This window comes from Camelus bactrianus, chromosome 3 (genome assembly GCF_048773025.1).
Source record: "Camelus bactrianus isolate YW-2024 breed Bactrian camel chromosome 3, ASM4877302v1, whole genome shotgun sequence".
Lineage (NCBI taxonomy): Eukaryota > Metazoa > Chordata > Mammalia > Artiodactyla > Camelidae > Camelus > Camelus bactrianus.
Genome location: NC_133541.1, coordinates 94,485,863 through 94,503,074, shown reverse-complemented (window position 1 = coordinate 94,503,074; position 17,212 = coordinate 94,485,863). Strand labels below are relative to the sequence as shown.

The 17,212-nt window shown below is 44.7% G+C and overlaps 1 protein-coding gene across 6 annotated transcripts in view; it reads left to right on the top strand.

The window, feature by feature from the left end:
• Nucleotides 1–17,212, top strand: part of FSTL4 (follistatin like 4) — a 467,332-nt gene that overhangs the window by 168,978 nt on the left and 281,142 nt on the right. Inside the window, exon 1 of one of the 6 annotated variants that reach the window (XM_074360668.1) lies at nucleotides 6,612–6,983. The exons of the other annotated variants lie outside the window; for them this stretch is intronic. The gene's annotated coding sequence lies outside the window, so the exon portion shown is untranslated. Of the gene's footprint in view, nucleotides 1–6,611; nucleotides 6,984–17,212 lie in introns of those variants that run through there. 6 annotated transcript variants of the gene reach the window in all.

Here is a 17,212-nt window from a genome sequence, read left to right as displayed (position 1 = left end):
CCCTGACGTTGGGCATCTCAAGGGGCAGTCCTGGGGTTCTCTTCCCTGTGCAGCACCCAGCACTCTGCAGTGTGGAGCCGTCACTCAGTATGGGGTGGTTAACTGGAATGGCTTCCTTGAGGCCGCCCAGGGGTCTGCAGGACTGCGGGGAAGTGTGCAGGCGCAGGATCTGCTCTGTGGCTGGGACTCCTTGCAATGATGTCCGATGACACTGTCTGACAAGTTCTCAGCCCGTCTGCCTTTGCCCTGTCTTCCCCTCAAACCCTGTGCTTTTTAGTACTTAAGTAATACAACCACATTGGAAACAGAAAATGTGGAAGGGAGGGAGGGGAGGAAGGGGGAAGGAGGAAAGAGATGAGAAGGGCAGGAGAGAAGGGAGAAGAGCAGAAAAAGGAGAAGGAAAATTGAGAGAAGAAATATGTCACCTCTTTGGCTTATTTCTTTCCAGGATCTTTTCGTGTTCATCTGGTTTATGTTGTTACTTTTTTAACACAGTGGTGCCCACAGTCTAATTTAGCTGCTTGTTTATCCCAAGTAATTTTATGTAATTTTTTTCTATAGAAAATTTCCCCTCAATCTTCTGTAGCAGCCCTTGCCAGGGCTGACACCCACATCTGCTGCCTAAGTATGGTAATTAGACCCAGAATGAATGCATGTCACTTGTGGGGTTGCAGGCCCTGTGCCTTCTCCTTCTGATTAGGAGACCCTAAAGATGACTGATTTTGAATCCTCGTTCCTGACTGTGCCTCTTAGAGCAGGAAGGATTCTTGCTAAACAACAAAATTCTCTGTAAAAGGCAACTTGCTGGGGAAGGAGGGGTAATATCTGGTTGGAAAAGTACAGCTAGTTATTGCCTGAAAAACGCCAGAGGAGTGCCGGCACCATTATTACCGCCACTGCCCGTCTCTGAAAGGCACGCAGCCGCCTCAAAATAGTCGAGTCCACTGGGCTCTCCTTTGCATTGCTACTTTGGGGAGAGCAGACTAAGAAGCACGCCCCCAGGTGACTGGGGACAGAAAAGCCCACGGCACTACCTAGCACATACTTCCCAGGGCAGGTGCCGGGTCCCCCGCTGTCTCCAGGGGTGCTGGTCTGGGAGGGAGCCAGCTCCAGGGCGATTGTTCATGCCCACTTATCACTGTGCATCCAGAGAGCAGTGGGCACATCCTGGCTCTTGGAAGGGAGGCTCTGGAGGGGAGAAGTGGTGTTGGTTTTTATGGCAACCCAGACAAATGGTAACCTTTGGAAAGTGCCGTAAACGACCTTGAACAGTAAGGACAAGCAGTGGAACGTCACAGGCAGAGGCCGGAGAGGGGACCCCATCTTTGCTTGGAGGACCTTGGTCCCTACCTGATAAGTGAGCCTTGGAACCCAGAACTTGGTTTTATAAAAGTCCCCCCACCCCCACCCCCAGGTCTCAGTACCTTTATCTGTAAAGTGGTGCTACTAATAGTCTTTATTCTCTCTCTGGTTTGGCAAAAGACTCAGAAAGGGACTAACCATATACAAAGATGACTGTCCATTTTGTTGCATGCCTTAGTGGTCAAGGAATAATATCCTTTGTAATTGAGTTTTGAAAGAGCTTCTCATTTGTTTTCCGTTTCCAAACTGATATACCTGTATTTTAGTCAATTTGGAAAACAGAAAAAAACGTTTTCAACTACCATCAGGACATTAAACACCATTACTGTTTGTATGTATGTCCCATCCAGGCTTTTTTTACCCCATGCAGGGGTTAAGAGTAACAAGCGTTTCGTATCTTGTACTTACATCCTCATCTCTGCAGTCCCAATTTTTCCTTAACATAGAATTTTAATAGTGAATCTGTTGGAATTTGGAGCAGCGTATTTGCAGAGTTTGAGATCTTTAGAAACATTGTGTCAAAATGCCATTTTAAGAGATTATTTTAATTCACATCTCTACCAGACATTTAACATAATTCCATTTTCCCCTTCCTATCCTTTGCTGGGTGTTAATATTTCTAAAAATCTTTACTAATTTGGTAGTATAAAAGTGGTATTTCCTTGTTTAATGTGTCTGTCTTCGATTGTTGGTGGCATTGAACATGTCTTCGTCTGTTTATCAGCACTTGTATTGATTTCTTTGCAGCTTGATTGTTCCTTTGCCCTTTTTTTGCTCACGTATTTTTCTTTCCGATTCGTAAAATAACATTTTAATATATTAAAGACATTAACTTTTCAGCATATATTTTGTAAATATTTCCCCAATTTGTCATTTGCCTTTTAATTTTGCTTATGATAGGTTTGGCATGTAGAAGGATTTTGAAAATATTTATTTAGTCAAATTTTTCATTTTTTTTTCTTTAGAGTATTTGCATTTGCTTATATGCTAGAAAATTCTTTCCAAGCCAAAGATAATAAAACATTGAGTTACACTTTCTTCTAATACTATTATGATGTCAGTTTTTACATTTTTTCAGTCTGTGGAGAATTTAATGTTTGTTATGAGGTAGAGATTTAATTATCTCCCATGTGGTTAACTAGTTGTCCCAATTGAATGGCACATCCTTTTTTCTTTGCTTTGAAATGGCACCCTTATCATTTATGAGTTTTCCTTCCTGGATTTTCTCATCTGTTATTTTGCTCTGTCTGCTCCTACTCCCATATGCCACTGTTTCAGTTTCCCTAGTTTTACAATGCAGTTTAATGTTGGGTAAGTATACCCTATACTGCCTTTCCGAAATATTTTTTTGAAAAATTTTTTCCACATGCATTTGAATAATCCTTGTTATGTTCCAAAAAAAAAAAAATCCTGTTGGAGGTTTATTGGAATTGTGTTAATATGAGTAAATGTAGAGAAAATTAAAATTTTTATAATATTTCATTTAATTGTCTCTTATTTTTCTCAATAAACTCTTATAATTTTCTTCATATGTGTTTAGCACATTCCATAGTCATTTCATGTTTCTGATTGCTGTTGTAAACTGGATTTTTTTGGCCATTATATCTGTTTTTCTGTTAATTTATGTTGTAAACAGTTGCCTTACTTCCTAATATTTTACTTTATTCCTTTTATTTTATTACTTCCTAATAAGTTCTAATGGTAATTTTTTTGAATTGCAGATGTTTTCCAGAAAAGAGATTTTTTTTTCTTCTTGTTTTCTGACTGCTATTTTATTTTCTTATCTAATTGCAATGACTAGACCTTGCTAAACACAAAGTCATAATTTATAGTATGCAGGTGTCTTTGTCTTAATTCCAAAAGTAAAGGGAATGCCCCTAAGTAAATCACAGTTGAAAATTATGTTGGTTGTTAATTTGAGGTCAATAGTATTTATCAAATAGAGCAAGCATCATATTCTTCCTTTTCAGTAGGAGCTTTACATTAGGAATGTCTTTGGAACTTGGTCAGCTGCCTTTTCTACATCTGTTAAGTGGTTTCTCCCCTTTGGACTGTCAATATGTTGGCAAAATGGTTAAGAGTGTGGGTTCTAACAGCATGGATGGGGCTGGAGGGTATTATTTTTAGTGAAATACATCAGACAGAAAGATAAATACTGTATGTTTTCACTTACATGTGGAATATAAAAAATAAAATGAATAAATGTAACAAAACCAAAACTGACTCACAGATACAAACTAGTGATTAACAGAGGGGAGAGAGGTTGGGGAAGGGGCAAAATATGAGTAGGAGAGTTAGAGGCACAAACTACTAGGTGTAAAGTAATTAAGATACAAGGATGCAATGAACAGCACAGGGAATACAGCCAATGTTTTACAATAACGTTAAATGGAGTGTAATCTATAAGACATTGGACCACTATGTCATATACCTGAAACTAATATAATACTGTAAATGAATTATACTTCAGTAAAAAATATGTTGGCAGTTTTTTTAGCCTATCAGCCAACATAATAGCATTTATTTAGATTGATCTATTGTTTATATAGTCACATGTCTTACTGAGAGCTCTTTTATTGTGTCAGGAGATACTAACTTTCTTCTCCTGGGTTAGTTGTATTAATACTGTATTTTCAAGCCATGCATTTGAATGAAGAGTGCATGAATATTCTATTGTCTGAAATGTTGCATATCCAAGAATATAATACTTTTCTACATGAAAGACAACGTTCCTGTCTGTGCTTCTTAAATAGAATTATTTTCCCTTACAACCGTGTAGACATTGCTCCATCATCTTCTAGTATTTTGTGTTCCAGAAGAAATCTCCAAGGGAGGCCTGATTTTGTTTCCTTGCAGAAAATCCGTTCGTTGTTGTTCTTTTATTTTCTTCTTACAACACTAGAACCACTTGTACTTTGCTTTTGTTATTCATATGTTTTGTTTTGATAAGTATAGGTATATGTTTCTTATCATTTTTTTCTTCTGGAACATGGTGAGCATTTTTAATCTGGGTTTTGATCTTTAGGAAAATTTTCCTCCACTATGTCTTATTATTCGTTCTGGTTTGTCTTCCAGATTGTGTGTGTGTGTGTATCTCTGTCTCCTGCCCTGTCCCTCCGTTCTCTCTCTTCTCTTTGCTTCTGAAGTTCATCTTCTGCATCGCTGATTGCGTTTTGTACCATTTCAGTTCTGCTCTTTCCTGGCTCCTATGTGGATGTTTGTTATGCAAATTCATTTCCTGCTTCTTAAAAATCCCTTTTTCTAAACTACCTCACAGTGGATTTCTTCCTATTGTGCCTCCATCCTCTTCTGTTGAGTTTTTAATTCATTCTCTTGTCTTTTTATGTATTCCTCTTCTCTCTGAACTTCTGCTGCTCTCTCTCTCTCGGAAACCATGACTTCTTGAATTCTTCTGAGGTGCAGTTTCTCTTAAATTTTCTTCTGAATCCTAGAATTGATCATTTTCTGATATGACTCTTGAGGCTGATATGCTCTTGATGTGCAGATTCCACCCTTCACCCATCCCCACGCCTTTGCCTCAGGCTTCCTGTTGGATTTCTATCCTTTACTCATCACTGAAGGAGGAGCAGTCCATGCCCACTTGTTTGTCAGCAGACAGTGTATTCAGACGCTCCTGTCCTGTCTGTCCACAGGGGCAGCTGAACAGACTCACTAGAATCCAGTCCCATCTGCAGCTCACGATGAAGGTTTAACCAAGTCTATCTTTTAGTCCCACTGGCTGCTCCTCTGAAGTGCCAGACATGTGGAAGGGTGCAGAACAAACTGCTCCCAGAGCTACTGCTGCTAGGATCTCTGCTCTCATACACTGTGTCAAAACGAATTCAGTGTATCACTGCTTGTTCTGGTAGGAAGCCTTGTTCTCTCTGGCCAAAGGAAACGATTTAATTTTTGTCCCATATAATAATTAATAAATCATGTTTATTTATGCAAAGAAACAGTTCTGCCCTGTTAGAATACATATGATTTGAAAACATATGTATGTGTATTTATGTATGTGTGTATAGATGCATGTGTGTAGATATAAACATGCACACACATGTATCTATATATGACATAAAGTTTAGGATTCAGCATCACAAACAAAATGCCCATTCCAAATTGGGCTACCAAAGGTGCAGCTCTCTGAAGGCGGTCTATGAGATTGTAGAAAATCTCATCCACTTTCTTGGTATCACCTGTTTAATGTAATCCTATCTCTGTGTTGACAACTAAGGCTACTGTCAGCACCATGCACAAGACCCATTGCTCTTCCTCCTGAGTGTATAGGTGCCTGAGTATAGTATGTGTGTACACATGTGTGTATGTGTACAGGTACGTATTTATCTTTTCACAGCACATAATGCATAGTTTATGATACAGAATGAAAAGGGATTAAAAAACAAACACATGCTGCCTGAAGTACTGTTGAGAATCTGTAACAATATAATTGAGTGATACGTACTGTGAAATTTGATGTATTAAATTTGGGGGAGAAGCACCGCATTATTCTGTGTCAGATCTCTCTGTTAAGAGAGAAATTGAAAAAATATATTGGACAGTAGCCGATTTTAAACCCCACATGTCCAGTCTGGTTGAGCGGCAAGCCCCCTCAGTAAGACCGTTGATCTTTCTTCCTACAAGGTTGTTCACTGCCAGCACTGTTTGTCAGTCAGAAGCCTGTGAGCTGTGAGGACACCTGTATGATCAGAGCTGAGTTTCAGCCCACCACTGCCACTGCCAGCTGGCTATGTTCCCTCTGCCCTGAAACTTTTCTTTGCCTCATGGCTTCTGCTTCCTCGTAACTGAGGCTGCTCTGACCCTTCTGGGTCCCATGCTCCCTCAAGATCTATATTAATGCTTCCTCTGAGTCTCAGATCAGGGGCGAATTTGTTTATGCATTTGGTGTTTATTCAGTTTAAATTCCTAAAACAGAGACTCTAACTGGCTCAGCTCATCTCTTGGAATATGTCACTGGAGAGATTGTGGATTTGCTGCCTTTGGGTCATGTGTGCTCCCTGATCCAATTAGCTGTGGTTATAGAAAGGCACAGGGTACAAAATGTGGCTGCCTACTGCTATCCTTTTAGCTGGATCTGTGGCTGAGATAGCTTTCCTCAGAAGGGGCTGTGGTGTGGTAAGAACAGTGAGCAACTGGGCTGGTGTCATGTGCTAGCCACAGGGAGGGAGGGGGCTGAGCACAATTGTGTAAGTCTAGATTCTCGTCCTCAAGGATCTGGTTGGAAAGGAAAAAGGTCACATGCAGCTCCCTCAGCTAATGAAGCTGGACATCTCAGGCTTCTTCTGGTCACGTCCTGTGCCAGGGACACGGGCCCTTGGTAGACCACCCGCACTCCACACAGATGCCAGCCTAGCTTGTGGGGGTCCAGAGGAGCCTGGCCCCCCCACTAGCGCAGCTGTGCTTCAGATGTCCTTGAAGGTGCAATCTCTGACCTTGCTGGAACTCAGGAGATATATCCCAGGCCCGGCAACTGATTCACGAAACCTTTTGGAGGTGGACCTGAGAGGTGACCCAGCAGCAGAATCAGCAGTTGCTGCAGAGGCACTGGAAGAGGGGCTCCTACAAAGGCTGCCACGCCCAGAGCTGGACAAGAACCTTCTTTGGTGGGTAGCTGACTTCCCCGACCCTGTTGTACAGCTGGATTCCAAAGCCAGAAGAGATGGGCAGCAGAAGCCTCCCATTGTGGGATGCAGCTTCTGCTCTGACCCTGCTCTTGGGTCCATTCTGTGACTCTGATGGAGCTTCCTGCCTTCCAGAAAAGTCTCCCTGGGGCTGCATGTAGGCAGCGCCCTTAAGTAACACACATTCTAAATTTTGTTCCCGTTTGCCTTTAAAATGTTTTGTTTTCTCCCAATTCTCTTGGAGCAAGAGATAAAATCTGGGTAGGGAGCTGAGTCTGTGGTTTTTCCTTCTGCTGGGAAAATTGATCATCCTAAAAGCCTGTGTGGCCTGTGCTCGGGGAGGGCCGGGGACATTGCTGGGTAGGTACAGTAATAAACTTCTGGAGTCATAAATTTATCGGAGCAAGCTGACAGGAAGGTACCGTCTGGCCAACAAGAGCTTGTGGCTCAACCTGGGAATATTCATGCACGGTCCTTGGGATTTGAAAGGTAATATTTTATAGGGAAATGGGCAAAATCTCATTTGACTTACCACTTGGTCTTTTGGGGCCAGTGGCTTTGTTAATATGTGATGCCAACAGGTGGTTTTGTATAGAACCATTGTGTCCGGGGCTTGGTACAGGCTGTAGTCTGTTGGTAGGACTTCAGCATTGAGAGTCTGGAAAACTAGGCTCCACAGTCCGTTTAACTCTGTGACCTTAGAGCAGTTGGTTAACCACACTGAATTCAGCTCCCCCAACTGTAAAATGGGGATGACACTCATGTTTGCCTCATACACTTATCGCTAGGATTAAAGATGATATATACAAATATCTCGGCACAGGGCCTGGCAAACAGCGAGCCCTCAAATCTTAACTACGATAATTAAGTATGGGCGAGTGGACCAGATCTTCTGCCCGTTCTCCATGTATGAACCGTGGCATCTGGGAGTTGTGCCAGACCTTTGTCCCCAGGGCCTGGTAGGCATTTGACATGTGCACAACCGAGTCCTTGCTCGGCCAGGCTCAGAGCCAGTGCTGCAGAGTCAAGGCCCTCGGCCGGTGGGGCCGCCCAGGGCAGCAGGAGAGGCAGGGCTGGCCCCCAAGTGCACGGCTGCACAGCTGGCTTGCTGTCTCTTCTCCTGGTTGCTTACATACATTATTGTATTAAGCCCATTATCCATAATGAAACAGTCAGAATGTTTAGCAACCGAGATACTGTCGCAGTCCTGTGTTGAAGGACTCTGTTGTTATGAAATGAATCATTTCCAGAAGAAAACAAGTGAAAGCTCCCACGGCCATATTCCTAGGCTGAGAGCAATAACTGCTTGAATAGCAAGAGTGAGCACTGAGTTGGTCCAGCCCCTTAAAAGGTTTTCTCTGGATGAATTGGTGCTGGCTGAGTGGTGTGCATCTCTGGGAGGGTATTCAGGGTGCCGGTGGTAACAAGCAGGGAGGAGGCAGGGGTGGGGACGGCCAAGGCTCCTCTTTGATAAAGAATCAGAGAAGAGGAAATTAGGAAAAGAAAAATCTAAACAGAACATGGAAATGAGGAACTGAGAAGGTTGGCCAGGTCTTTGCTGTGTGTGTATTCTGTCCCAAAAGAGTCCAGAAGCCCAGGGCTGGGCAGCCCTGTGGCCATGGCACAACCACACTGCAGGGGAAGCCCTCCCATGGTTTCTAGGAGGCTTCCGCACGGGAACAGGGCTATGATAGGGTGGCAGGAAAATGCCTGCACTTGAAAATTGTTGCCAATTTTTTGTTTTCATATGTTTGTAGTTACTTTCAAAAGAGAGCATTAGACTGTTGAGATGGTGAAGGCAGTTTCTGAGCAGGTTCCAAAGCAGCCTTCTGATTGGCCTGCAGAAATGACCCAATGGGCCCAAGCTCTCTGCAGCCTGACTGGGGAAACTATATAGTACTGGCACAGCGTGCTGCATTGTTCATTTGCATTAAAATTTTCTTTTTCATATTATGTGCTTTTCTAAGGTCCAGTCCAGTTAATTCCAGATGAGCCTTGCAGAAGTATTACTATTTTTTTGTTTGTTCAGCCAGCCCTTCCTCCAACAAATATTTGTGGAATGACCCCATTTGTGGCAGGCACTGTCCTGGGCCCTGGAACAGAGATACAAGTCTAAGCAACTCTGCTTTCAGCCTGATTCTCACCTTTCTTTGTGTCCTGCCCTCAAATCTGTGGAGTATTTGTGTCACATCTGCTGTCTGTCACACAGGTGAGAAAACAGACTGAGCGTGATTGGTGGTTGTATGAACTACCAAAGTCAGTGTGAATCAGAAGCCAGAATTCTCATTCCTGTTCCCCATCCCCTCTTGTCCACCCAGTTGTGTTTCTTATCTTTCTTCTTTCTGTCCCTGCTCATCAACTCTAACCTGTCCCCTCCCTCATTCCTTCAGGGTTGAGCTATTGACTTCTCAGGGTGATAAGTTGATGGAATCAAGTCCTCTGTGCTAATGGGTAGAAGCTGATGATGACTCCCTGTTATCTTCCGTGCATTGGCTTTACCCTACCCACAAAGGCATCGATTTGTCAAACTAACCTCTCGCCTTTGGCTCCAGCAGACTGTTAGCTAGAATTGGGGATACACCCAGACTAAAATTATATAACTAAGCAAGTGCTTATTTCTGCCATGTCACAGACCCCTGGGAATTGGCACAGCCTTTCTTTTGTATAAAATAATTACCAGCATTTTCCCTGAGAGGGTGGCAGCTTTGATGATATGCCATGAGGACTCCCTGAAGCTAAAGGTCCTTTCCCAGCTCCAAAGAGACCCCCAGCCTTGTTGGGATTGCAGGTAGCTCCTTCCTCAGTCTCTGGGATTTTGCAGTTTTCTTGCCTGAAATAAACCTACCTGAAAAATATATTCCCAAGCAAGTGGTTTGGGTATTTTTGATGAGGGTTGAGAAGAGATGTGGTTTATTGGATTTTATCTTGCAACTGATTTGTTTCTGCCAGACGTTGATATGCAGCCCTGATGCTGTGATTTCAGGCCTCGGGAGTATTAACGTTATAAACAACCTTCCATTGCTTCATCTACTAGGAGGAACCTTAATTTATCACGTAGATGTTAGAATTGCAGTTTCTCATCCACTCATAAAAAAAAAAAAATCGGTAGCTATAGGGAATGCATCCCCTCTTTTAAAAATTCGTTCTAAGGAATAAGAGAGAATTTATTCTAAAATATCTTCCTCCCAGTGGAAATAAAAATCCTACTTAATGGCCAGGAATCTCCCCTGGGTTTTGATTAAGAAGGAACTGCCAAGATGGGCATTTCCTCTCTGACTGTTTGTCTTCTGGGCTAGTAAGACTTCAGGAAGAACATTTTATCTTAGGTTCTCAATGGGGTGGGGGGCCTCCTGGGGCACAGAGGTCAGCCTGTGAGAACCAGCTGCCGCCAAGGGTGTGCGATGGGGATGCTCACTGGTGCAGAGACCCGCCTGGGGCCCAGAGCCAGAGGACAAGGGCAGGACCCTCCTTCATTCTTTAACTTCAGACACAGTGCCCCTTGTGCTGTGTTCTTACGTTTGAAAACAATACTCTTCATATTTTTTTTTCCTGGTTATCAAAACAGGACATGTCCTTTTTTAAAAAAAAAAAGAATATATATGTAGAGAGGGGAACAAAAATTACTTATAATCCCACTACCAGAGATTGTCTTTATTATCATTCTGATTTATATTCAGCCTGTTCTCCCTTAAAGCTTTTATGTTGTTTCCACGAACTGGGATGTTCCTGGACACTTGATTCTGTAACCTGATTTTTTTCACTTAACACTGTATTTTTCATTTATTGTTATTAAAACATATATATTCTGCATCTCTGCACAAAGAGGCTGTTGTGATGTCGTGAGGATGCAGCAATGACTGGGCCCACAGGGACCAGAATTCATGGGGTGCTCATCCGAGGTGGGAGAACAGGCATTAAATAATTGCACCAACAATCACTTGTTTACAACTGTGATAAGAGCAATGAAGAAGAAGGACCAGGGACTGTGGGTACCTGACCTAGTCAGGGTAGCAGGAGGGCTTCCCTGAGGAAGTTGCATGAAGGCAGAAAACTGACAGATAAGTAAGCCTCATTGTCAAAGCAAAGAGCCCAGGGGAAGAGGGGGAGGGAGACAAGGCGGGGAGGCAGGGATGCTGAGAGCAGTCTGTGTGGCTTAAAGAGTGAGGGAGTGGGTGGCCCAGGATGTCACAGGAGAGGTAGGTCAGGACCAGATCACTCAGAGCCCCAGTTAAGGATGTTGGGTTTATCCTAAGAGCATTGGTAAGCCATCAATGACATTTAATCAGGCATGTGACTTGATTAAGATTTACGGTTTTACAGGATTATTCTGTTGCAAGGAATGGGGCCTCTGGAGTGGCTGTGGGAAGTTGAGTTAGGAGGCTACTACAGTAATCTGGAAGAGCAGTGCCAGGGCTTTGGAATGGAGTGATAGCAGAAATGGGAGGAGTGGGGGAAGTCTGCCTGTTCTTTCCTTTGTTGGAGGAGAGTATTAACTAAGATATGGTAACTTACTAGATATGGAAAGCAAGAAAGAGGCAACGAGGGTGCTTCCTGGATTCCTGCCTTTTGCCACTGGACAGAGTCACTGGATGCTGCGGTGGGGACCCCTGGGGGAGGACCAGGACTTAGGGAGTGGATAATGGACCCTGGTTTAAACATGTCAAGCTAGCTGAAGCCATCTCTTTTGATTCATGGAACTTCTGTTTAATATTCAGGAATTTGATGAGCCAGTTGTTTGAAATTGGCCACCAAAGGAGTACTCCCACCATGGAAATTGGCAAAGGCTACAAACTAGGATCTGCCCCTCACTTCCTTTCCTCGAGAGCCAGTTGCTAAACATTTACCAGCACACCACTGTTTATAACCAATTTTGTTTCCAATGCTACTTTGTGGATTATTTCCATTGGAATCTGAGAAGGAGAGTTATTTGTGATCACTTTGATATCCTCTGATTTTGTTTTAAGTTACCAGCCCCTTCTGCTAAAGAGGGAGTAAGTGAGGAACTTGTTGACATGGTGAACCTCCCCAGTCTCTGTATCAATTTTCTGTTGCTGCTGTAACAAATCATCACAAGCTTAGAGACCTGAAACTACACAGATTTATTGTCTCTAGGTTTCTGTAGGTCAGGGGTCCACCTGGGCCCAGCTGGGTTTCTGCTTAGGGTCTTACAAGGCGCAAGTCAAGGGGTTGGCCAGACTGGACTCTTGTCTGGAGGCTCTGGAGGAAAAAACCCACTTCCAGGCTCCTTTATGTTGTTGGCAGAATTCAGTTCCTTATGAAAGTGGAACTGAGACCCCTGACCTCTTACTGGCTGTCAGCACGGGGCCACTCTGCTCATAGAGATCACATGCCTTCCTTCCCACGGGGCCCCTCCACCTTCAGGTCAGTGACAGAACATCGAGTCCTCACATGAAGGACCTCTGACTCCTCTGCCACCAGCTATAGACAACTCTGTCTTTAAGGGCTGGTGCCATTAAATCAGTCCCGCTAGATAATCCCCAATTTTAGGGTTAACTCTTCCTGTCTTGGTTTCCTAGGCTGCTGTAACAAAGTACCAGCAACTGGGTAGCTTAAAACACTGGAAGTTTGTTCTGACGGTTCTAGATGTTAGAAGTCCAAAATCAGGGTGTCAGCAGGGCCTTCTCTTCTCAAAGCCTCTAGAAGAGGACCCTTCCTTGCCTCTTTGAGCTTCTGGTAGCTCCAGGCCTTCCTTGGTTTGTGGCCGCACGACTGTAATCTCTGCCTCCATCTTCATGTGACCGTCTTCCCTCTGTGACTGTGTCCATGTCCAAGTTCCCCACTTCTTATGAAGACATCAGTCAGGTTGAAGTAGGGTCCACCCTCATAACTTCATCTTAATTTGACTGCACATACAAAGACCCTGTTTCCAAATAGCCACATTCACAGGTACCAGGGGTGAGGACTTCAACAAATCTTTTTGAGGGACACAGCTCACCCCATTACAGTGCCTTGGAGCAGAACATAAGGTAATCACAGAAATGCGGTCCCCTCACGCTGGCACTGTTTGGGGGTACACTTTTAGAATTCTTCCTACCACAGTCTCCAAAGATGCCCTTTAAGGAATCATCTCATTTGCTGACTTACCTAGAAAGAGATTCCGTGCCCTCAGGGGTCCCTCTTTGGATGGTCTCAGGTCACACCTGTTCCTCCCTCCTCCAGTTCGGACTGTATTGTCTGCCTCTACCAAACAGGACCGCCTCCCAGCCTGCACTCCTCTCTCTCTCGGGGCAGGCTTGGTATTTACTACCTGAGCTGATGGAGTGGTTCGTACAAGCGACACAGTGATAAGAGAGCGCTCTCCCATCCTTCAAACATGGCCAATTTTGTGCTCCACTCAGCAAAGGAGAGTTTGCTCTTGCTTTTTATTTTTTTCTTGAGATTGTGAAGCATATAACAAATTGCTCCCCATTTTCCCTCGCGTGGTTGTGGTCGGAGGACGTTTTCCTCTCCCTAGCTGCCCACCACACCCGACCCTGCCACTCTCTGGCGGTGCGCCTGCGCAGGCTGGAGTCACCTCTGCGCCCACCTATTTGCAGTCTGCCCTCTTTTCATCTTCCCAGGAGCACCTTTCCCGCAGGGAGTGATGGCTGAAATTACACAGCACTTAGAGTCTCCCTTTTCTCTCCCCCTTCTCTAGATGTCAGGCAAATTCAGAAGTGAAAGCACACATCTTGCAAAGCAAACAGGAGTCTTGTTGGTGTCCGTGTTTTACAGGAATGTTGAAAGCTGAATGGCTTCCCACTGTGTATCCAGTTTGTTCTCTTCTGGGCAATTTCCTTCGGAGAATTTAATTATGCTAAGTTATTGTATGATCGTCCACTGTATCCAGAAAGGTTAGAGAGGAGAACTAGTCATTAGGAAATCCTTTCTGGAAATGGGCTTGGTGGTTTTATCAGCTTTTGTATCTTCAAAGATTGACATGTTAATCAGTTTGATTTTTTTTTTTAACATAGCTATATGGTAAAATAGCCTTACAGTGTGAGCTTGGAAAATTATCACCGTTGTTATTTTATGTTTCTGCAAGCTGACCTTTGTACCCTAAGATGATATGACACCCCCTAGAGTCAGGAGCCTGAGCCTTCTTGCTGCTGAACAAAGTTCCAGGCTTGTGTGCTCTGACCTAAACCCTTTGGGCTCAAAGCTTTGTGTTGTGGATCATTCTGTGAAGACAGCACAAGGAAGGGCTTCTGAGGAGGGGGGACTTGAGCCCATAACCTTGGTCTCATTAGCCTTGTTCACTAGCGGAGTCACGCAGTGTGATGAGCCCAAGACCAGGGCTCTGTCTCTGACCACTGTGTCCACTCAGAGTCTCATTGGTGCATGGAACCAAGACCAGTCAGCAAACCTACCATGAACATTGTGTCTTTCTCTGCAAAGTGAGGGCTCAGCTTCTTTTGCAGGGACATTGGGAGGGTCACATGAGTTCTTAGAAGTGAAAGTGGGATGGTGGTGAAGAGGGGGATGGAGAGCCGGCCTCGTGAGATAAGACACTTCAGCTTAAAATGAGGCCTGCGATGGGCTCTCTGGAGCTCCTCTCTACTCCTGCAGCAGAATAAATATTTGTTCAATGCTCTGAATGTTTATGAAGCACCCTCTACATCCCCAGCCTTTTGCTGGCCCATGAGAGATGATAAGAAGGAAACATACCACGTGGTTCGCAGCCCCTCTGTCTAGTTGTAAAGGTAAGACTTACATGGCGTGGGCACTAGATACATTTCGATTGATTGAACAAATGAGTGTCAAACCAAATGTGAGAAGGCAGAGTTTGGGTCCTGGCTTATCCAGGACCCCATTATCCATCAGCAGTTTGCCATGGGAGGCGGGGAGAGGGAGAGAGCACTGCTGCCTCAAAGACTTCCGGGGGAAGGGGAGGGGCAGAGTGGCATGGCCTTGGCAGCATGGCGGTGGCCCCACCCCCAACACCGGGGCTCATCTCAGAAGGGATTTAACATCATGTAAGAGTGTGCTTCACTGAAGCGAAGATAAGCTGTCACTGTTTTCAATAGCAAATTTTAAGCTGAACTGGAACCCTGGGATGTTGTTTCACTCCTGGGTTTGAACCTGGAGAAGCGGTAGGCAGTTACAGTTGGTGCAAATCTTTCCAGGAAACTCCAACTCCATTGCCCTGATCAGGGAAGTCTGACTTTTACTTCAATCCACAACAAAGTGAGTCTTCTACCTGGGTCACTAGGGGATTCTACTGTGCCTCCCAGGTAACCATGAGAAGACTCTGCTGAAATGATCAGATCCTTCCAGAGAGTTCAGCAGAGACTTGGCCTCTGATTAATCTTGGAGCTATTTTCCTGGCTTTAAACCAGGCATCTCAGGACCATGTTAGACAGGGATCTAAAAAGAGCGACCTCGCAGATCTCCCATGTGTCAATTTCTTAATGTGATTTTGAAAAGGGCTGATGTTCCGTCAGCCTGCAAGCGGATATCTGAACTGGGCATTTATGGCTGGGGTCCGTCTGGCTGGTCGCTGCCCATGCCACACCAGCTGTTAAATATTTGGAAAATTACCAGTGGGCAAAAGTTGTGTGTTCAAGCACTGTATGTTTGTGTGTGTGCACATGTGTGTGTGACTTGTTGATGCGGGCGACGTGCTGGGCTTTGGGGATCCGGGGAGTTCCTGTATTTCCTGTCAGACACCCATGTAGGGGCTGGGTAGGCATTTCTTCTAAGTGAGGAAGACACACAGGCACCATGGCTGAGCCCAGCTCTGAAGTAACTGGTTCACCACGGGACTATCCAAGACCTTCCCTTTCCACTGAGGAGGAGCTTCCCCTGGAGGGGGCAGGGCTTAGAGCCCTGGGGGCTCAGATAAATGAGTTCCAGTCCTGCTTCTACCCCTTGGGTAGCCATGTGACCTTGAGATGCTCGCCTTCCTTGAGTCTCCTCTCCGCTAAGATGGATATAATAAAGTCTACCTCCTAGAGAAGGTGTGGAAGTCAGAAAAAGAAGTGTAAAGCCCTTGAAACTGTTTAACTCATAGTACCCACTCAACAGACGGCAGCAACGGCTGCTGATATTATTATTGTTCTTGTTTGCCAGAGAGGCTGGGGCAGAAACCTCTGCTCCATGCTCAGCCTGAGCCCAGGCGGCCCTGCAGCTTGTTCTGGATCCCCGTTCATCAAGCTTCTTCCCCTGACATCCAGTTGTGGGACATAGTGTCCTTGATCCAAAGAAAGAGCAGACTGTCTCTATCGGATCCAGAATCTGCGATGTCACACACACAGGAAGGCAGCAGACAGGGTGCTGGAGCTGAAGACCTCTGACCTGGCACCAGGGCCAGAGTCTCCAATGCACTGACATCCGACATCTCTGATGAGCCTGGAACGTGATTCAGACTGAGATGCATGAACTCTATGCTCTCAAGGAGTCCCTGGGACTGCCTGTTCTGCCCACTCATTTTTTTCCTTGCTCTTTAAATGGAAGGCAGAATAGAATATGGTTATACAATTTTATTTTATTTTCTAAGTAAGAGATGCTCCCAAGAAAGCCAGGATTTAGACAAAGTTTTGGAGGAAGGAGATTTGCAGGGAAGAAATTACCCAGAAGGCACTTGTGCTGAACCCACACTAAGTGGTCAGTGCCCTGGTCTTGTCTGTGACTTGTGAGGTCGTCTGCAGGCTTAGCACCAGCCAACATACTGGTGGCACCAAGAGAGGCTGGGGAGGGGAGGCTGCAGCTCTTGCCTAGCATCCTTCAGCTCCTCCCTCAAAGATGCACATCCTCAACTGAGCTGTAAGTGTGCTGGGCAAATGGGGCTTCAGAATAAATCCTCAGCTGCCCTTCCTTTATGATGACTGCCCTCCTCCTCAGAGCTTCCATAACTGCCATTGAGGTTTATCCTACATCCTCTCATCTCTTTCTCCAACAAAGTACTGTTTGAGAAAGTTTTCTGGCCCGGGACTCACTCTTCATGGTCTTGCTTAGTAAGAATTGCAACACAGAGGCTGATAAGAACTGGGGTTATTATTACAGAAGCTATACTTTGAAGCTGTCCTTTCACAAATAATATATCATGTCTTTTAAGGCCCTTTCCAACTTTCTGGAGCCTTTTTCAGATTTCATAAATGACCATCATTCTTCCCTCCCTGCCTACCTGATCTGTTCTGATTCACCTGCTTTTTATTGAGCACCTGCTCAGATGTCTAGTGTGAGGTGATGCTCTAGCAGAGCCAGAGGCA